This window comes from Myotis myotis, unplaced genomic scaffold (assembly GCF_014108235.1).
Source record: "Myotis myotis isolate mMyoMyo1 unplaced genomic scaffold, mMyoMyo1.p scaffold_m19_p_1, whole genome shotgun sequence".
NCBI lineage: Eukaryota > Metazoa > Chordata > Mammalia > Chiroptera > Vespertilionidae > Myotis > Myotis myotis.
The window spans coordinates 136,727,885-136,750,163 of NW_023416313.1; the positions used below are offsets into that span (position 1 = coordinate 136,727,885).

Sequence of the window (22,279 nt, forward strand, 5' to 3'; positions counted from 1 at the left end):
TTACCCTTTTACTATATAGGATAGAGGCCTGGTGCACAGGTGGGGGCTGGCTGGTTTGCCCTGAAGGGTGTCCCGGATCAGGGTGGGGATCCCGCTTGGGTGCCTGGCCAGCCTGGGTGAGGGGCTGATGGCTATTTGCAGCTGGTCACACCCCCTTTAGGGTGAGGGTCCCCACTGGGGTGCCTGACCAGCCTGGGTGAGGGGCTGAGGGCCGTTTTCAGGCTGACCGGCGACTGAAGTTCCCAGCCTCTCCTTTTTTTTCTTTTTATTTTTTTATTCTGGGATTTATTTACCTTCTATAATTGAAACTTTGTTGCCGTCCTGCTTACTCCAGCTCTGAGGCTGCGGCTGGCTGAAAGCAGGTACCTGGGGTTTGTTTAGCTTCTATAATTGAAACATTGTTGCTTTTGGGCTCAGAGCCAGGCCGCAACAGGCGGGGAACCTTGGCTACCTCCATCACTGGAGCAAGCAAACCTCCTGCTCGCTTCAGCTGCGTGGCTGCCAGCCGCCATCTTTGTTGGCAGTTAATTTGCATATCTCGCTGATTAGCCAATGGGAAGCGTAGCGGAGTATGGTTAATTAACCTTTTTGTCTTTTATTAGATAGGATGATACAAATGACAGTTGAATTCCCATCAGACAATGGGACCAGAAGACAATGAGAGAATGTTTTAAAGTGATGACAGGACACAAACGAAAAAACCTGTCAAACTAGACTTATATGTAGCAAAAAATTTTTCAAGCTCTGAAGTAAAAAAGTAAAGTGAAATAGGCATTTTCAAGTAAATGGAAACTAAGAGAACTCATCACCAGCAAGCTTGCATTATAAGAAATGCTAATGCAATTTCTTCAGGATGAAGGGAAATAACATGAGATGGAAATTGGATGTAGAAAAAGAAATGTAAAACATCAGAAAAACCCATATAATTTTGTTAACCTGTGTCATCCCAAAAAACTCAATAAAAATGGGGAGGGGAGAGAAAAACATTAGAAATGGTAAACATATGGGTAATTATAAAAAAGAATATTTTTCTTCCTTTAATTTCTTTAAAAGACCTGACCTGTTAAAGAAAAATATTATGACACTGTACTATAAGGCTTATAACATATACAAATGTGGTATGTATGACAATAATAGCATAAAGACCACAAAGTGGTAAATAAAATTCTATTGCTATTAATATTCCTACATTTTACGTGAAATGGTAAAACCTAAACTTCAAGTGGACTGGATTAAGTTAAAGATTCATATTGTAATCCCAAATCATACATTAAAAAGCAATGCAGAAAAGGTATAGGCAAAAATCCAGCAGAAGAATTACATAAAATACTAAAAAAATTCTGACTATCTACCCTCTATCCCCTACACACACACACACACACACACACACACACACACACACACGAAAGGAGGAACAGAGGAGGCAAAAAAATAGAAAACAGAGCAAAATATTTAAATTCAACACTATCAAAAATGCTTTTTATAATAAATGTACTTTTAAATATAAAGATAGATAAATTAAAAGCAAAAAGCAGGGAGAAAATATATATTGGTAAGCTTAAGAAAGTGGAGTGGTAACAGACAAAATAGGCTTCATGAAAAGGATTATTACAAAAAGTATAAAACAGACTGCATAATGACAAGATCAATATTCCAGGAAGTATACTCATATATAAGAAGATAGCTTTGAAATACATAAAGGAAAACTTGACAGAACTAAAAAGAGAAACAAATAAATCTACAATTATAGATGGAGATTGCAACACTCTTCCCTCCATAATGATATAACAAGTAGATAAAAATCAGTAAGGGTAGACACAACATAAACTACACTAATAACTACTTAGTTGATATCTGAAGGATTTGAGACCCAACAATGGCAGAATATTTATTCTTTTCAAGTACACATGGGACACCAAGACATTCACAAGCTCTAGGCCATAAAATACTTCTCAAATATTTCAAAATATTAAAATATGAAATAGTATGTTTGCTAATCACACACACAATTAAATCCGAAACCAATAGCAGAAAAAATATCTATAAATGTCCCAACTATTTCTAAATTACACTTCTAATAACCTGTGGGTCAAAAAAAAATTACACAGGAAATTAGAAAATATTTTAACTAAGTGATAATAAAAGATTACATATCAAAATTCATTGTATGCAATAAAGCAATACTTAGAGGGAAATGTATAGCTTTAAATGTTTATACGAAAAGACGGTCTAAAATCATTGATTTAAGATTTCACCTTAAGCTAGAAAAGAAGAACAAATTAAATTTCAAAGAAAGTAGAATAAGAAAGTGCAGAATCAAAGAAATAGAAAACAGAAAAACAAGAAAGTTAACCAAAGAAAAAGTTGGGGGCAAAATGAACCTCAACCCCTATCTCAGCTCACACTAAAAAGTTATTTTGAAATAGAACTTAAGTCTAAACCAAAAAGCCAAAACTATGAAAATTCTTGAGGAAAACAGACAAATTCTTCACATTAAGATCAACAAAAATGTCTTGGACAACACATAAAGTTATCACCAATATTCATATAGCGAGCCTCTTGATATGAAGACGTTGAGAACATAAGGACATTTTTATGATATTTTTACCAAAAGTTCATAACTTGAATCTAATCATAAGGAAACAAAGATAAAGCAATATCTCAAACTGAGAGACATCCACAAAATAATAGGCCTACAGTGTGTATGTTTTTAAGTGGAGGTCCAAGAAAGACAATGGAAACTGAGCTTTTAATTGAAGATTAAAAGAAACCAAGGAAACTTGACAGCTAAACCCAAAGTGTAATCCTGGACTGGATCTGGAAAAGAAAAAGCTTACTGTGACAAGTGACAAACCTGAGTATCAACTGTGGATTAGATAATATTATATATCAATGTTACAAAGATGAACTTTCTTTAGAGTCTAAAAAAAGTATCTTGGGGCTGGGTCAATGTGGCTCAGTGGCTGAGCGCTGACCCATGAACCAGGAAGTCACTGCACATGCCCAGGTTTCAGGCTCAATCCTCAGTAGGGGCATGCAGGAGGCAGCCGATCAATGATTCTCTCTCATCATTGATGTTTCTATCCCTCCCTCCCTCTCTCCGAAATCAATAAAAACATATTTTTAAAAAAAAGAAAGAAAAAGTATCCTCAGTTAAGAATTAAAAAAACAAAACAAAAACTCACTGAGCCCTAGCTGGTTTGGCTCAATGGACTGAGTATCAACCCATGGACTAAAGGGTCACAGGTTGGATTATGGTCAAGGGCACATACCTCAGTTGTAGGCTCGATCCCTAGACACAATCCCATGGATGTTTCTCTCTTTGCCTCTCCCCCACCCTACCACTCTCTCCAAAAATCAATGGAAAAATATCCTCAGGTAAGGATTAACAACAACAAAAAACTCACTGAATTGTACACTGGCAAATTTTAATATTTATAAATTATCCTATATAATAAAAGGGTAATATGCAAATCAACTGAATGGTGGAATGACTGGTCACTATGATGCACACTAACCACCAGGGGGCAGATGTTCAACATAGGAGCTGCCCCTTGGTGGTCAGTGCGCTCCCACATGGGGAGTGCCACTCTACCAGAAGCCGTGCTCACAGCTGGCAAGCGCAGAAGCACTAAGGATGTCCGAATGACAGCTTAGGCTCACTCTCCGTGGGCCTAAGCCAGTGATGGCGAACCTATGACACGCGTGTCAGAGGTGACACGCGAACTCATTTTTTTGGTTGATTTTTCTTTGTTAAATGGCATTTAAATATATAAAATAAATATCAAAAATATAAATCTTTGTTTTACTATGGTTGCAAATATCAAAAAATTTCTATATGTGACATGGCACCAGAGTTAAGTTAGGGTTTTTCAAAATGCTGACACACTGAGCTCAAAAGGTTCGCCATCACTGGCCTAAGCCATCAGTCGGACATCCCCTGAGGGCTCCCGTACTGCGAAAGGGTGCAGGCCAGGCTGAAGGACAACCCCTTCCCTCCCCATGTGCATGAATATCATGTACCGGGCCTCTAGTAATTTAATAAAACTGATCAAAAAGCAAAAGAAAGAAAATCCTAATACTATACATAATATACTTCATCTTTAAAATAACCATTGATCCATGTGCATGCTTTCTCATTTGACTTTTCTGTCTTCTTCAACTCCAGATATCTGGGACCAACCTCTTTCCTTTCTATTCAGCAAAACACCTTGTTTTAAAATTTCTCTACCTCAAATACATTTCCTAGAAATGTTTAGAAAGTTCCAATTAATATCAAAACAAAATATTGGTTAGAGTAGGGATACTATTTTTTATAAATGAAAATAAAGCTATCAAGGAGAATTAAAACAGTTTCCATATAATATGACCGTTTTTGTTTTACTCTGAATGAATCGACCGAATGGCAAACAAGGAAACAAAACAAGTGCACTAACTTTCTAAAATTCAGGTTTCACTAATAATGAACATGAACAAGATTTCCCACTATACTTCCAATTTGTCATTTCAGGGCTGCTCTTAGTACTACATTATATTCACCTCAGGAGTAATGACAAACTAAGGTATCACAGTATTACTAGAAAAATGGACATTTGTAAAAATCAAGAGTTAAACTAGATAACTCATAAAATCCCCTTCCAGTTCTGATATTCTATGTTAACAAGACTTGGAAATCCCTTAAAATCACAGAATGGAAAAGGGTATACTTGAGATGGTTTGTTTGAAAGGTGAGTGGCAGGAGCCTTGTGTAATCACAGAATGTGTAATAAAATAAAATTAAAAATCAGATCCAAAGATCATTCTCTTGATCTATGTTTTCTAATAGACAAAAAAATCCAAGATGCCAAATTGGGCTCTTTTTCCCATTACTAAAGCTCCGCTCAGTAAGTATATTTCTAGTCTTGGATTCTTTGTAATACTTCCTTCCGGTGAGCCTCTAAAATGCTCACTTTTCCAACTACCCAAATTTATGTATGCCACTGCAGTCAAAAGCCTCTGAGTGGATCATGCTGAAAAGGCACAACAAAGAGTTGACCTAGTGAGATAGCAAACTAACTATGGCATAGGGCGTTACAAATCTGCAAGCTTAGCTATTTTAATGGAGGGTAAATTTAAACGAAGAACAAATATTTTTTTGTAGGGCTACTGCTGGAATTGTGCTTGATTAAAGATTGGTTAATGATCTAGCATATAAAAATCCACAAATCCATACCATTCAATTATTTGAAGTATATAATTCAATTCACAGGTTTTCCAACATCACAATCGATTTTTAGAACATTCTTCAAGGTTCATCCAGAAGACATGGACTACTATCTTCAAAGTGTTCAGGGAAAATACCAAAATGTATATAGTTAAACTATCATTCAAGTAAACATTTGCACACAAAGAATAAAACAGTTTACTACTCTTATCCTGTCACTGAGAGAATTTTATTCAGGAAGATGCCCAAAAGAAAGTATGGGATTCAATGTGAATGTGAGGGCTAGAGTTATATAGATATGTGTGTCACTGGCATGTACGTGGTAGTGAAAACCACAGGAGTGGGTGAAAATGGACAAGAAGAGGGGTAGAGTAGGAGGAGAGGAAGGAAGCCCGAGGAAACACCAGAAATTTAGGGGATAGGCAGTGGATATTTTTTATTACTGCCTTCTTACTATAAAAGGATAAAACTCAGTTTTATCTATTGAGAAAGAGCAATGAGCTGTAAGGACAGAACAGCAAGAGATGCAAAGGGATCTGGAAAAAAATATATAAATTTAAGAAAAAACAAAATCCAACAGCAAAATTATGTCTTCATTAGAACTAATATACTAGAACATAGATTATTGTGAAATGCAGCACAAACTTTGACAGATTATATTAGAATGCAGGGGAAAACAACAAAAAGAGAATGTTAAGAGAAAGAATGTTATAGATATCAAGGCCAAAGGATAGAGCTCCAACTGAAATTTCACAAGGATGTTTCCAAGGAATAAACCAAAACAAAAAGATGAGAACTAACCATTAAAATATCCTAAGTGAAAGAAATCAATCTCAGAAGACCATACATTTATATTATTCAGTTTATATGAAATATCCAGAATAGGTAAATCTATAGACAGAAAGTAGATTAGTAGTTGCTGTGTGGTAGGGTGTCAGAATGGAGATTGACTGCTAGTGAGTAGGTATTAGCACCACTCTCCCTTGCCTCTCTCTATTTTAGATATGGTAAAAGGAAAAGCCTTTCTAATGAGGTGACATTTGAACAGAACCTAATGAAGTGAAGGAGCATGCTCCCTTTGGGGGAAGAGCCTCCTAGGCAGAGAAAAGAACTGCCAAGGCCCTCCTTACTAAACTTTGACCACAGAACTTTTTGCATCTTTGAGGCTTAATAACTACCAGTGGTCGGCAAACTCATTAGTCAACAGAGCCAAATATCAACAGTACAACGATTGAAATTTCTTTTGAGAGCCAAATTTTTTAAACTTAAACTATATAGGTAGGTACACTATTATTAACTTAATTAGGGTACTCCTAAAGCTTAGGAAGAGCCACACTCAAGGGGCCAAAGAGCCGCATGTGGCCCACGAGCTGCAGTTTGCTGACCACGGAACTAGGCAATCTGGAAGCTAAAGAGTAAGTGTAAAGTCTTTATGAAAATCAATTCTTTATTACCATTATATGGGAAAGAGTAAATATATGTAAAAACAATCCTAAAAGTAAATCAAAAGTTTTAAATTTGCTACCTTATTCAACTTCTTAATAGAAACAACGAAGCAGATCTGATATTTGTTGTTTTGTGGTTGTTACCTAATCATAAATGAGTAGCAAAAGGATCCAAAGATGTGCACAAGAAAAAGAAATGAAAGAATGGCATAGCTGTACCCTCCTCATGACACATTGAGGTACAGAACAGAGGTGATCTAGCATCTGCCATCAAAGAGCTAGCTTCATAATTAGAAATGACTCTAATAACATACAAGACAGTAGAACTTGACTCTTCTATTTATTACTCCTCCTACATTACAGATGAGAAAACAAACAGGTTAATCAACTGATTTTTCTCAATAAACGATATGAAAAGAGTTATTAAAACTTTTTTTACCCTTTTCACTTAAAAGAGGTTAAAACACTTAAATTTTTATAGAATGATGGTCCATATGTGTATGATGGTTTACTTCTATTCTGATATATTGATACTAATCTCACCAGGAAATTCAAAATAGATCTCTCATTCATTTTATTTAGTTAATGTCATCCTCTAGAATAACAACCAAGGAGAAACAGGAGGATTAAAATAATGTATATGCAAAACGTTACATCATTAAAGAAACAGTGATCTTAACATGTTAATTATACTCAATACACTAAAAAAAAAAAAATTAGATAATACATATTTTCCAAAACAAAGGAGTATTAAAACAACTGACGTCAGTCATAGTGAATATGGAAAAATAGGGGAATACCAGTTATTTTGGTTGGAAGCACTGCTTTAACATGGGAACAACAATAAAAAATGCATCTTTGCATCTAACGGCCAAATTTCTTTGTGAGCCTTCTTCAAACCAAGGATCCAAATAAAGCCTAAGTAAAAAGAATGCTAGCATGAATACCTTAATGAAGCCAGAGAAAGATATAAGTAACATGTCTGGAAAATGTCACTACAATCTAACAACTAATAATCTAAGAAACCTTATACACATTTAATAGCAAGCTATGTTTTAGAAGATTTTTTTCATTTAGTAATTATAGCTATAATTACAATAGTGTACTATCCTATTTTAAAATACTTATAATGTGCCCTAGACAGTTTGGCTCAGTGGGTAGCACTGATTGGTCTGTGGACTGAAAAGTCCCGGGTTCAAATGCGGTCAAGGGTGCATGCCTGGGTTGAGGGCTCGATCCTTGAGGGGGCATGTAGGAAACAGCCAATCAATGATTCTTTCTCATCATTGAGGTTTCTATCTCTCTCTCCCTCACTCTTCCTCTCTGAAATCAATAAAAAATATATTTTAAAAAATACTTATAATGTTATCTAAGTTTTCTGATACCAGTGAGATGAAAAAACAAACTAAAAAACTTCCTGAAACAATTATCTAAAAAGGCTGGATAAAACATAACAAAAAAAAGACTTAATGCATGGCTGAACTTGGAAAAAAGGAAGAGAAAAAAATCTCCAAGTGCCAGAGATGAAGCCAGATCTGAAAATCAAAATGGTAAGGGTAAGAATTGATGCTAATTTTATCCAGGAGAGAAATAAACTGGAAAAATGTAATGATCATTAACAAACAGGGTCTTGGCTTTTGATACCACCATAGGAACTGGGTAACTATCAACCTGGGGCCCAAATGAGGGGAGAAATTGGAAGTGAACTCTTGAATAAACGAGGAACCTTTACAAATAAGCACATTGATGTCAGAACACAATACTCCAGTATCTAGCTCTTCTAGGGGTCTAAGTAGGAGGAAAAATCCCTTAAGAAAAGGAAACTTGCCAAAACCGGTTTGGCTCAGTGGATAGAGCGTCGGTCTGCGGGCTGAAAGATCCCAGGTTCGATTCCGGTCAAGGTCATATACCTGGGTTGCGGGCACATCCCCAGTAAGAGATGTGCAGGAGGCAGCTGATCGATGTTTCTCTCTCATTCATGTTTCTAACTTTCTATCTCTCTCCCTTCCTCTCTGTAAAAAATCAATAAAATATATTAAAAAAAAAAAAAAAAAAGAAAAGGAAACTCCAGTCTTAAGTGGGTTTGGAGTACAAATTTAGATAAACTGTGTGATACAAAATCATCACATTCCACCAAAAATTACTGAAAACTGGTTCTCTTCTAGTAATACCTCTCGGGCACTTGACAGAAGCAAACACAAAATCTCTCTAGACACTATCAACAATTCAGGCAACAAAGGGACCTGCATAGAAAGAGAAAGTCCCTCTAAAACTGTATTCACCAATTTAAAATGACAAAACACAAGAGTAAACAATCTACCATGTGTGAGAGTCCTCTAACACAAGAGAAGGACTGAAGTCCAAAGAATTCAGGATAAAAAAAATAGAAAAGTCAAAGAGATAATTTAAAATAAGTCTCTAAGAATAATTAAAAGAAGAAGAATATAAAACAAGACAGAGACCATTAAAAAACTGAAAAGGAAAATTTTAAAGAGAAGTTCTAAAATTAAAATTCTAAAATAAAACTAAATGAATGGGGGGAGGGGAATCCAAATGTTTAACATCTAGTGAATAAACAAATTGTGGCATATTCATACACTGGGACACTACTCAGCAAGAATTACTGATACACTTAACACAAATTCAAAAATATATTTGAAGCTAAATCTAATATATTGTAAAAACAAACATTATGGTAAGTGAAAGAAGACAACAATTACAGATATTATTCTATTTATATGAATTTTTTTAAGTAAAGACAACTACAGAGACAGAGAGCAGATCAACAGTTGCCATAGCGAAGGGTAGGAGCAAAAGGGCATGATGAAACTTTTTGGGGTGATATAAGTATTCTAAAACTGAACTATGGTGATGGTCACACAAGTGTATAAATTTTCTCAGAATCATTGAACTATATGCTTAAAATAGGTCACTTTCACGGCCTGTTAATTATTGAAACAATAGGGGAAATACCCCTAAATGAACGGGTAGAAAGAACAGACATATCTAAAGTGAGAAGTAGTGAACTAGAGGATAGATCTGAAGAAGTTACCCAGAATGCAATTTGGAAAGATAAAGAGATGAAATATATCAGAGAGAGAGTAAGAGACATGGAGGAGAGTGTGAAAGGGCTCAACAAAAGTCTTATAGTAATTTCAGGAGAAGCAATATTTGAAGATATATGGGCTGAGAATTATTCGGAATTAATTCAAGATATAAAACCCCAGACTCAAGAAGCTCAGTGAATCCCAAGAAGGAAAAATAATACATTCATATATACATATGATGGTGAAACAGCAAAAGTGAAAAAAATCTTAAGAGCAACAAGGAAAATAGAGGTGGTCTACAATGGAACAAAAATTGGACCAAAAGCATATTTTTCAACAGTAGCTAAAATAGAGGCCAGAAGACAATGGACTATTATCTTCAAAGTATTCAGGGAAAATACTAAAACTAATACAGTTAAACTATCATTCAAGTAAACATTTGCACATAAAGAATAAAACAGTTTACTACTCTTATCCTGTCACCGAGAGAATGTTATTCAGGAAGATGCCCAAAGGAAAGTATGGGATTCAATGAGAATGTGAGGGCTAGAGTTATATAGATATGTGTGTCACTGGCATGTACGTGGTAGAGAAAACCAAAGGAGTGAGTGAATGGACGAGAGGAGGGGTAGAGTAGGAGGAGAGGAAGGAAGCCCGAGGAAACACCAGAAATTTAGGGGATAGGCAGTGGATATTTTTTATTACTGCCTTCTTACTATAAAAGGATAAAACTCAGTTTTATCTATTGAGAAAGAGCAATGAGCTGTAAGTACAGAACAGCAAGAGATGCAAAGGGATCTGGAAAAAATATATAAGTTTAAGAAAAAACAAAATCCAACAGCAAAATTAAATCTTCATCAGAACTAATATACTAGAACATAGATTATTGTGAAATGCAGTACAAACTTTGACACATTCTATTAGAATGCAAAGGAAAAGAACAAAAAGAGAATATTAAGAGGAAGAATGTTAATCGATATAAAGGTCAGAGAACAGAGCTCCAACTGAAATCTCACAAGGATGTTTCCAAGGAATAAATCAAAACAAAAAAGATGACAACTAATCATTAAAAAAAACCTAAAAACTTTCATAGGATAAAAAAAGCTATGGACTCATGAGATTCACAGAAACTTAATGAAAAAATACACCTACTCCTCTTCCCCCAAATGTTTTAATTGTGAGGTTAAAGAAGAACAATCCTATAATAACAACAACACAGAACTTTTACAGTGTATTCCATATACGATGTAGGTCACAAAAATATGCAAAAACAAGAATTATAAGTGTTTCCATGTATTACCTCTTTTATGCAATGATACAAAGTAGATATTACCATTTCCTCCACTTTAACAGATAAAGAGACTAAAGCACAGAGAAGTCACATAACCAGAAAGTGGTAAGTTTAGAATCTGAAACCTAGAAATCTATCCTCTCATCATTCCACTATACCTCAGAACAAAAATCTCTCTGGGAAGCCCAAAGCCAGATCACAACACAACTATGTTTGAAGATGGTGGGAGCTGTCCTCACATGGGCCTGAACCTCCTAGCACCTGCCTTCTTTCTGGACAGTACATATTAAGTTGTGGCCTATACTCAGAAGCAAATCATGTCAATCAAGATTACTTTCCTTTCTTACAGGGCACTTGCATACAAGGGGAGAGAAATGCAAATGCCCTTCAGGAGGCCTTTTGTTGAGAAATCCTACTTGTTTTGATGTAGTGTCCCAGGTTATTTAGTAGGAGGTATCCCTCCTTCTTCTGCTCCCCACCCTCAAAAAAGACAAATAAGCAGTATTGGGATTTCACCTGAATAGAAGTCTAGTAAGGTATTTTTCAACTACAGGACATAAACAATTAAAATAGAGTGCAACACATGCATTAAGAGTAGTAATACTTTGCATGTAAAACATTTTTTTCAGCTATAAAAACAGGATGTTATATAAAATGTATTTTGTACTTAAGTTGTGGTCAAAACTGTTTAAAAGTCACTGGTAATGAGACTCTGCCATATATAAAAAAGATAATTTTCCTAGGAACAATATATTTTTATCATCCTAATAAAAGAGTAATATGCACCCTAACTGGTTTGGCTCAGTGGATAGAGCGTCAACCTGCGGACTCAAAGGTCCCAGGTTCGATTCCAGTCAAGGGCATGTACGTTGGTTGCAGGCACATCCCCAGTAGGGAATGTGCAGGAGGCAGCTGATCGATGTTTCTCTCTCATCGATGTTTCTAACTCTCTATCCTTCTCCTTTCCTCTCTGTAAAAAAAATCAATAAAATATCCTATTTAATAATGGACAAACATGGTAATTAACCATACCTCCGCTATGCTTCCCATTGGCTAATAATCAGCAGGATATGCAAATTAACTGCCAACCAAGATGGCGGTCGGCAGCCAGGCAGCTGAAGCGAACAGGAGGCTTGCTTGCTCCAGTGATGGAGGAAGCCAAGGTTCCCTGCCTGCCACAACCGGGCTCTGAGCTGCACTCTGAGCAACAATGTTGAAATTATAGAAGCTAAACAAACCCCAGGTACCTGCTTTCAGCCAGCCGGCCTCGGAGCTGGAGCCACAACAAAGTTCCAATTACAGAAGGTAAGTAAATCCCAGAATTAAAAAAAAAAGAAAAAAAGGAGAGATTGGGAGCTTTAGTTGCAGGCTTGGCCCGCCTGAAAACAGCCATCAGCCCCTCATCCAGGCTGGCCAGGCACCCCAGTGGGGACCCCCAACATGAAGGGGGTGCGGGCAGTCTGAAAACAGCCCTCAGCCCCTCATTCCGGCTGGCCAGACACCCCAGTGGGGACCCCCACCCTGAAGGGGGTACGGGCAGCCTGAAAACAGCCATCAGCCCCTCATCCAGGCAGGCCAGGCACCCCAGTGGGGACCCCCACCCTGAAGGGGGTGAGGGCAGCCTGAAAACAGCCATCAGCCCCTCACCCAGGCTGGCCAGGCACCCAAGCGGGACCCCCACCCTGATCCGGGACACCCTTCAGGGCAAACCAGCCGGCCCCCACCAATGCACCAGGCCTCTATCCTATATAGTAAAAGGGTAATATGCAAACTGACCCTAACAGCAGAAAGACTGGGAATGACTGGTCACTATGACACACACTGACCACCAGGGGGTAGGCGCTCAATGCAGGAGCTACCCTCTGGTGGTCAGTGAGCTCCCACATGGGAGGCTCTGTTCAGCCACAAGCCAGGCTGATGGCTGCCAGTATAGCGGTGGTGGTAGGAGCCTCTCCTGCCTCCTCAGCAGTGCTAAGGATGTCCGACTGCAGCTTAGGTCTGCTCCCCGCTGGCAAGTGGACATCCCCTGATGGCTGCAGGGCTGCCAGAGGGATGTCTGATTGCCAGCTTAGGCCCAATCCCCTGGGGAGCAGGCCTCAGCCAGCAGATGGTCGTCCCCCGAGGGGTCCCAGACTGTGAGAGGGCACAGGCCAGGCTGAGGGACCTTCCCACCCCCCTGCCCCGAGTGCACAAATTTTTGTGCACCGGGCCTCTAGTATTAAATAAGACCCTGTGTATTAGCTTTGGCTATCAGTGCACATATTAAAAAAAAAAAAAAGAAAGAAAGAAAAGAGTAATATGCAAATTAACCATCACTTCATGATAAAGATGGCAGCACCCACAGCCAATAAGGAGGGAATATGCAAATTGATGAGACAAAGATTGTGGTGCCAGCAGAAGCCACGGAGCCAGCGGGAGAGCAGGAGAGCGGGCAGGAAGGCTTGGGAATGGGGTTAGAGGAGATCAGGTCGGGAAGGGAAGGCAGTTGGGGGCAATCAGGCCAGCGTGGAGGGCAGTTGGGGGTGAGCAGGCCAGCAGGGGGTGTCACTTGGGGCCAAGCAGGCCGGCGGGAGGGGGCAGTTGGGGGCAAGCAGGCCAGCAGGGGGAGCCAGCTGGGGCAAGCAGGCCAACAGGGGGGGCAGTTGGGGGCAAGCAGGCGGCAGTGGGGGGCAGATGAGTGCAATCAGGCTAGCGGGATAGGCAGTTTGGGGCAAGCAAGCTGGTGGTGGGGGGACAGTTGGGGCTGAGCAGGCCATAAGGGTGGGGTAGCAGGGGGCAAGCAGGCTGGCAGGGGGGGCAGTAGGCAGCGAGCAGGCCAGCAGGGGGAGCCAGTTGGAGGCAAGCAGGCCAGCAGGGGGGGTGCAGTTGGGGATGAGCAGGCTGGTGGGGGGGGGGGGGCAGTTGGGGGCAATCAGGCTGGCAGGCAGAGTGGTTAGGGGCGATCAGGCAGGCAGGCAGATGAGTGGTTAGGAGCCAGTGGTCCCAATTACGAGAGGGATGTCTGACTGCTGGTTTAGGCCCGATCCCTGTGGGACTCGGGTTTGATTCCCTGTAGGACCGGGCCTAAACCAGCAGTCGGACATCCCCCAAGGAGTCCCAGATTGGAGAGGGTGCAGGCCAGGCTGAGGGATACCCTCCCCCGTGCACGAATTTCGTGCACCGGGCCACTAGTCCTATATAATAAAAGCCTAATATGCTAAGTGTTTGGTCATCCAGTCGTCCATTCAACCAATCAAAGCATAATATGCTAATGATATGCTAAGGCTGCTCAACTGCTCACTATGATGTACACTGACCAACAGGGTGCAGATGCTCCGACCAGTAGGTTATCTTGCTGCTGGGGTCTGGCTGATTGGGACTGAGCCAGACGGGCCAGATATGCCCTGGAGCCCTCCTGTGGTCCCTCCCCGGCTGGCCAAACTCCCGTGTCCCTCCCAAGCCCTGATCGTGCACCAGTAGGGTTTCTCAGCCTGATCTGCGCCCTCTTGCAATTCGGGACCCCTTGGGGGATGTCGGAGAGCCAGTTTCAGCCTAATCCTGCAGGCATAAAAGGCTAATATGCAAATCGACCAAATGGCAGAATGACTAGTCGCTAGATGTGCACTAACCACCAGGGGGGCAGACACTCAACACAGGAGCTGCCCCTTGGTGGTCAGTACACACCCACAGGGGGAGCAGCGCTCAGCCAGAAGTGGCAGTGGCGGGAGTCTCTCCCACCTCCTTGGCAGTCGGACATCCCCGAGGGCTCCTGGACTGCGAGAGGGCGCAGGCCAGGCTAAGGGACCTCCCCACCAAGTGCACAAATTTTGTGTACTGGGCCTCTTGTGGGTATATAATATTTACCATTTGAAAGTTTATTAAGGGGCCAGAACCCCAGTTCTAAGGATTAGCCCTACTACATATTAACACATTAAGCACCAAGCCTGTTTTGTCTTCCTTTCCGTTTAGCCCGCGATATCCGATTTCACCAATATGCCTGCGGTACCAGTGACTGACCGGTCCAGATGGAAAGTATAGTGTCAGTCACCAGTGACATGGTGCTTAACGTGTTAAAATATGTAATACAACTATAGCATGCAATCAAAATTGTATGGTCATGTATGCCCTGGACAGTGTGTTCAGTGGTTAGAGCATGGGCCATGCACCGAAGGGTCTTGGGTTTGATTTCCAGTCAAGGGCACATGCCTAGGTTGCAGGTTCAATCCCAGGCCCTGGCCGTGTCTCTCTCTCTCTCACATCAATGTTTCTCTCTCTCTCCCCCACTCCCTTTCTCCCTTGCACTCTCTCTCTCTAAAAAAAAAAAAAAAAAAAAGGAAAGAAAAGAAAAGAAAACCAATGGGGAAAATATCCTTAGGTGAGGATTAACAAAACAAACAAACAAAATAACATGATCATGTACAGAAGTTAATGAATGAGAATAGAAAGTTCAGAAACAGACCCCAGTATTAATGGGAATTTGATATATGCTAAAAGTGGCATCCCAATGCAGTGGGGGGAAAATATGGGTTGTTAAAAGGTATTGACATAACTGGGTAGTTATGGGAGGTCTTTTGTTTGTGAGTGTTCATCATTTAACCCTATATAATAAAAGCCTAATATGCAAATCAAACAACCAATGGAACAACCGGTCACTATGACACACAATGACCACCAACACAGGAGCTGCCTCCAGCCCACAGGCACCAGGCCAGCCAAGGCAGGTGCCAGCAGGGGGCCCCCCCGATTACCCTGCTGGTTGCCCGGCAGAGGGACGCAACCGGTGACAGCAGCATTGGGCGAGGCCAGCAAGCAGGTGGCACCAGGCTGGCCAAGGCAGGTGCTAGCAGGGGGCCCTCCGATTGCCCCACAGATTGGCCCTGATCGCCAACCAGGCCTAGGGACCCTACCCGTGTATGAATTTTGTGCACCAGGCCTCTAGTAATCTTATAATGGAAAAGACCTTTCTAAGTATGAAACTCAGGAGCCTTAAGAAAAAAGTTTGATAAATGTGCCTATTTTAAAACATGCATGGAAAACTAAATATCTTAAGTTTAAAAAAAAAAAAAAAGGCCTCAGAAGATTGTAATTCAAATCACAATTTTTCAAATAAAGAGCTCCTACAAATCAATAAAAAAATGGACAAGACAGAAGCAAGCAGTTAGCAGAAATCTAACTGGCTTTAAATCTATGAAAAGATTACTTGACCTATCAAGAAAAATGTAGGAAAACAAACAGGGAGCAGCTGGGATGAGGAAACTAGAGCAGGAGGATGGCCAGACTCACCCAGAGATATCTGAGCCCACACTTCCTCCTGGTCCCCAAGCTCCACCTGCAGCCACCTCAGTCCAGCCCTCTATGGGCCTCCAGATACTAGGGTGCTCGCGGGCTGAGGGCGGGCTTGGTAATGGCTAGGGCCACCAGGGGAGGGGTCGGCAGGGCTAGGAACGGCTGTCCAGTCTACCCAATCACTGTGGCTGGAAGGCTGGTGCCAGACCAGCAGGATGAGCAGTGCCAGGCTCCGAAGCATGGAAGAGGTCTGTACAAGTGGACCAACTATCTCATAGGTTGGCAGCCTCAATGGTTTGCTTTAAATAATGTAATCCTGTCCTACTATGATACACAAGATGATGTTTGCAACAGGAGCAAAGGAAGTATAAAGATAGCAGTTTGTAAAATTAAAATCCATTTGGCAGACGTCACAAGAATGCAATTAATCATTCCAGGAGAGCAGCATTTCTACATGAAAATGGTGAATGTAGCTGCAAGACAGAGCTGGCTGGTTGTTCTGGGGAGCTCTAAAGGCTGTTTGACTGATACTAGGACTAAAAAAGTAAATTAAGTGAAACCAGTGAATCTCCGAAAACCAAAATGTCTGAACTTCGCCTCTTCTGTGACCTAAATGCATAATTCATATAATTCAAGAATTTGTTCACCATGATGAAGATCATTCATCTCCCAGCATAGAGAACATGAATGAAGCCTCTTCTCTACTTCGTGCCACATGTAATACGTTTATCACAACGCTTGAGAAATATGTGAAGAGAGCAAATGCTAAGTTTAAACCTGAGATGTTTCAGCTATGCCATCCAGATTCCTTAGTTTCTCCTGTGTCATCCTTTCTGGTTCAAATGATGACGCTGTCTACGAGTCACCCCTGCTCTTGCAGTTCAGAGAGGAGTAGCCACTCTGTAAAAGAACTGGTGGTTATACTTCACCCACTCTCCCAGTGAGCTGAAGAACCTACTTGGATACACCTTGCAATGATATCCCTCATTTATACCCAGATAGCCTGTTCACTGTTCAAGAAATACACTTATCGGAGATTTGGCATCAGCGACCATTCCTGAAGAAAGACTTATGGCCAAAAAATTGTGAATTGGAAGATTCTCTTTCATCCTTCTCTTGCTGAGGAAACAAAAGTATGAAACTTCCTTTAAGTATTGCTATGCAAAAGCTGCTATAATTAAACTATGTGAAAGGGAGTAGTTTTTCCCTTAGAATTTCTCAGCATTTTATAGCATACTAGAGGCCTGGTGCACAAAATTCGTGCACGGGGGGGGGGGGTGCACGTCCCTCAGCCCGGCCTGCACCCTCTCGCAATCCAGGACCCCTTGGGGGATGTCCGACTGCCAGTTTAGGCCCGATACCATGGGATCGGGCCTAAACTGACAGTTGGACATCTCTCTCACAATCCAGGACTGCTGTCTCCTAACCGCTGGCCTGCCTGATTGCCCCTAACCACTCTGCCTGCCTGCCTCATCGCCCCTAACCACTCACCTGCCTGCCTGCCTGATCACCCCTAACTACCTCTGCCTCGGCCCCCACCACCACAGCTTCATCCAGAAGGACATCTAGAAGGCCATTTGGCTATCCGGTTTAATTAACATAATATGCTTTTATTATTATAGATTGTAAACAAACAAAAAACCCACATACCGTTGAAGTGTATTTTATCTTTATATAGTTTATTTGCAAGAGTGTTTTCCTAATAATTTCACAGTATGAATGTGTATCTTTTTTCTTTTTAAATAAATGATTATGTGATATTTTGACATCCATAAGGACAAATGTAGATATTTTTCTAAAAAATTGTGAGGGACTGACAGCTTAGTAAGTGTATTGTAGCTTATAAACGTGGTATCCCATAAACATACTGTTTCAGTTTGACAGAAGTATGATATATGTAACTTGGGCCATGGACCAAATAGTCACTTTACCACAGATGAAAATGAGCTACAATAGGAGCTTGATGATGATTGTACTGTATTAATTAAAGCAAAAAGGAAACATTTAATATTCTAAATATTTTAACCCAAATATCATGACAGTGAGGATATTTTATAAACCAAACTATGTTGTCCTTCATAAGTGAAGTTGACACTATTTATTTATCAATACCAAATGTTGGGTTTAAGTATTTAATTTTTATGTATTTATTTTTCTGTTGCATCAAAAAATGACCTTCCAAATTTAAGATGTGCATACATTGTTATTTACACTGTTCTAGAAAAAAGGTTAGTGTTGTAGTGACATAGCTCACTTCCACCAGAGAAATAAATGACTTTCGATGAAAAAAAAGAAAATATAAATTAACCCTATACCAAGATTCACTTTTCACTTCTGATAGGCAAAGATCAAAATGTTTGATGGCACACTGGAACACAAAGGTGTGGAGACACAGAATTCTTACACTTTGGTGATCTGTGTATATGTATACTGATAAAATTTCCATGAAGGCCAATTAAATTTGCAGGGATCTACCTTACAAGCTGTCTTAGAATATGTAAGAAATTACAGATGTATAAGATGATTCCCTGTGACATTTTTGTAATAGTAAAAGACTAAACCTAAATAACCATTAATAGAAGACTGAATAAGTAATTAAATTTTGATCATTCTATACAATGGAAAATGATACAGCTAGAAAGAGAAAAAAGAAAGAAGAAGAGGAAGAGGAGTGGGGGGAATGGGACAGAAGATAATATATTTTTTTGTCTTAAAATACAAAATGATAACCCTCAGTCAATTACTCAAAGGACAGAAAAAGTTTCACTAAAGAATTCTCAACATAGAATTACTAGTTGAAGACACATGTTCTCTACCAGCTAGGTATATTTCCAAGTAGATTTTTGAAATAAGTAATCAGACAGAGTGGAATTTACAAATATAAAGTTAGTCCTTAAATCTTGCCTGAGCTTGGGGAAAATAGATTTTATTCAGGTAAGAATAGTTTAGAGTTAATTTTATTTTAAATTAAATTTCTATATAGAACAAAAAAAAAGCTGTATTCTTTTTAATCCCTTCCCTTTCCTATCATATCCTGACAGAACTATAGAAAATAGCTAAAAAGAAAGGCAGAAAGACATTTTTCTTTGTTAAACAAAGATTGCAGAGTCTTGCTCTCAAATTAGAAAGGAATGAATCAGGAAAGCAATAATATGGCTTGGATCCTGCACCCTAGAAATGCTGCTAACTACTTTTTATTTTTAATTCTGCTCTCAGTTCAAGGAGTTCCTCCATGCTTACACACCCTAGAAAGCCCCTCTGCTTTATAACCAACCAGGAACTGGCCCTAAAGCATCAACCTAGAACCTAATGTCCCTCTTCCTTGAAAGTAAAAAGAATATTTAAGTCCTTCCACTGGGTGATTCCTGCCCAAAAGCAAAATAAAAATATTGCACAGATGCCAGAGGCTAAAGCAGGGGTGGGCAAACTTTTTGACTCGAGGGCCACAATGGGTTCTTAAACTGGACCGGAGGGCCGGAACAAAAGCATGGATGGAGTGTTTGTGTGAACTAATATAAATTCAAAGTAAACATCATTACATAAAAGGGTACGGTCTTTTTTTTCAATAGTTTTATTCATTTCAAACGGCCGGATCCGGCCCACGGGCCGTAGTTTGCCCACGGCTGGGCTAAAGCAAACAGCAGCATCAAAAAGAGATATTGGAAGGCCAATGGACTTTGATATTCAGCAGAGCTGAATATCAGCCTAAGTTTTGCTCCTACTATGATTGCAATGGCTCGAGGCTTCTTCCTGACCTGATCATCTTTACATTGTATACCAAACTTTACCTTTGATCTGCCTATATGCATTGCTAAAGGGCAAATGTGTATTCAAAGTGAATAAAAAGGAGATGGGAGCAGGCTCGGAGAGCCTCTTCATGAAAGAGGTTTCCACCTGGCCCCCCATGCCTTCCAAATTCTTATTGTATAGCATTTTCATTTGTGCATTGGCCCCTCCTTCAGATCCTGAACCTCGTTGTGCAGGTCACAGCACAGATAAAACCCATTGGAAAACTTTTCAAAAATAAATCAGAAGAGATAGAAGATGGCAAATTAGGTAAATGCCTGTACTCACCACCTCCCACAACCACATCACAATTACAACTGAAATACAGAACAACCATCATCCAGAACTGCCTAAAAACTGGCTGAATGGAAATCCTACAACTAGAGAGGTAAAGAAGAAAGAACACTGATACTGGTAGGAGGTGTGGAGGCACGGAATGGGCTGGTTTGTTAACTGGGAGGGAGATCGTCTCTACAGAGGCCGGAGGCCGCCCAGAGGAGCAAGGGATGGCAGCCCAACACCAGAACCCCAGCCCAGGGTTCCAGAGCTAGGAAAAGAAGTCCCCATAACTATGGGCTGTAAAAACCAGTGTGGATTGGTGACACAGAGGCTGCCAGAGACCCAGCTGTTCTCCTCTTAAAAGGCTGGCATCGCAAACTGAACTTATAAGGTCCTGCTTCCTCTGAGCTCCAGCACCAGGGTGAGGCTATGGAGGACACAGACACGTAAGAAGAGAAACTGGATTATCTGGCATCAGAGCAGGAACTCAGGGGCAGCTTTCTCCCAGACAGAGGTGCTGCAGGGATCATTATTCCCATATTGGGACCTCCCTGGTAGGAGGGCTGACTGACTGCCATTTCTGTTTGATCTGGCCTGGTGATTTCCTAAGACCCACACCTCATCCAATTTACAACCCCACCCAAGCTGTATGCCGTGGCTTTTGCATATGAATGACCCATCCTTGCTCAGGATAAAATGTCTCAAACAAGCTGCAGCTGGGTCAGGGAGCCCCAAATCTATCAATAAAAGGCCGAAGACCCAACACCAGCACCAGTCTGTCTTGATTCATAGCTGGGCCTCTCCTGGGCACTTCCAAACTCCATACAGAGAGGAGAAATCTGTAGATCTCTCTGTAGCTCCTGTTGAGTGGCCACAGGCAATGGCTGACTTTGCACCTCCCTGGAGACCCAAGAGCCAGTGTACCCAGTGGTCAGTGTCAGACCATACCAGATTACAACTCTACACATTCATAAGCGACACATTCAAGGGGCAGACTCAGAGAGCACCAAAGCCCCACTGAAGCAAGTCCTGCTTCATAGGGGTGTCTCCTGCACAGCAGCTCTCCCACTGTAGTTGCAGCTGGTTCTCACAGCCAATTGGCCTGGAGGTCAATTCCTCCCATTGACACCAACACCAATCAAGGCTCAACTACAACAAGACTGTGCTCAAAGCCCACAAAGGGGTGCAGCTGGAGTTACCAGGTCAGGTGAATGGGGAGGCTGAGCAACTGGGACCTATAGAACAACTACTACACAAGGCTATTCTACCATTTCATGGAGACATAGCAGCTTTACCCAATACATAGAAATAAACACAGGGAAGCAGCCAAAACGTGGAGATAAACATGTTACAAATGAAAGAAATGGAAGAAAGCAAACTACTGGATACAGAGTTCAAAATCATGGTTATAAGGTTACTCAAGAATCTTCTAGAAAGACCAATTAGAAAGAATATATACACCGCTATGTTCATAGCAGCACAATTTACAATAGCTAAGATTTGGAATCAACCTAAGTACCCATCAGCAGATGAGTGGGTTAAAAACTACGGTTCATCTACTCAATGGAATACTATGCTGCTGTAAAGAAGAAGGAACTCTTACCATTTGCAACAGCATGGATGGACCTGGAGAGCATTATGCTAAGTGAAATAAGCCAGTCGGAGAAAGATAAATATCACATGATCTCACTCATTTGTGGAATATAATGAACAACAAAAACTGATGAACAAAATTATATCCAGAGACATAGAATCATCGAACAGATCATCCAACCTCAGAGGGAAGAGAGGGAAGTCAGGGAGGTGGGGATTAGAGATCAACCAAAGGACTTGTATGCATGCATATAAGCATAACCCATGGACACAGACAGTAGTGAGGTGAGAGCATGAGCTGGAGGGGAAGGGGGAATGATGGGGAGAGGTCAATGGGGGGAAAAGGAGATATATGTGATACTTTAAACAA

General features: G+C 40.7%; 1 protein-coding gene and 1 pseudogene across 2 annotated transcripts in view; one reads left to right on the forward strand and one right to left on the reverse strand.

Moving 5' to 3' along the window:
• The window catches only part of LOC118677933 (protein only RNase P catalytic subunit), a 168,808-nt gene that overhangs the window by 111,124 nt on the left and 35,405 nt on the right, over positions 1 to 22,279 (reverse strand). The window lies entirely within an intron of this gene.
• Positions 16,370 to 17,374, forward strand: LOC118672772 (annotated as a pseudogene).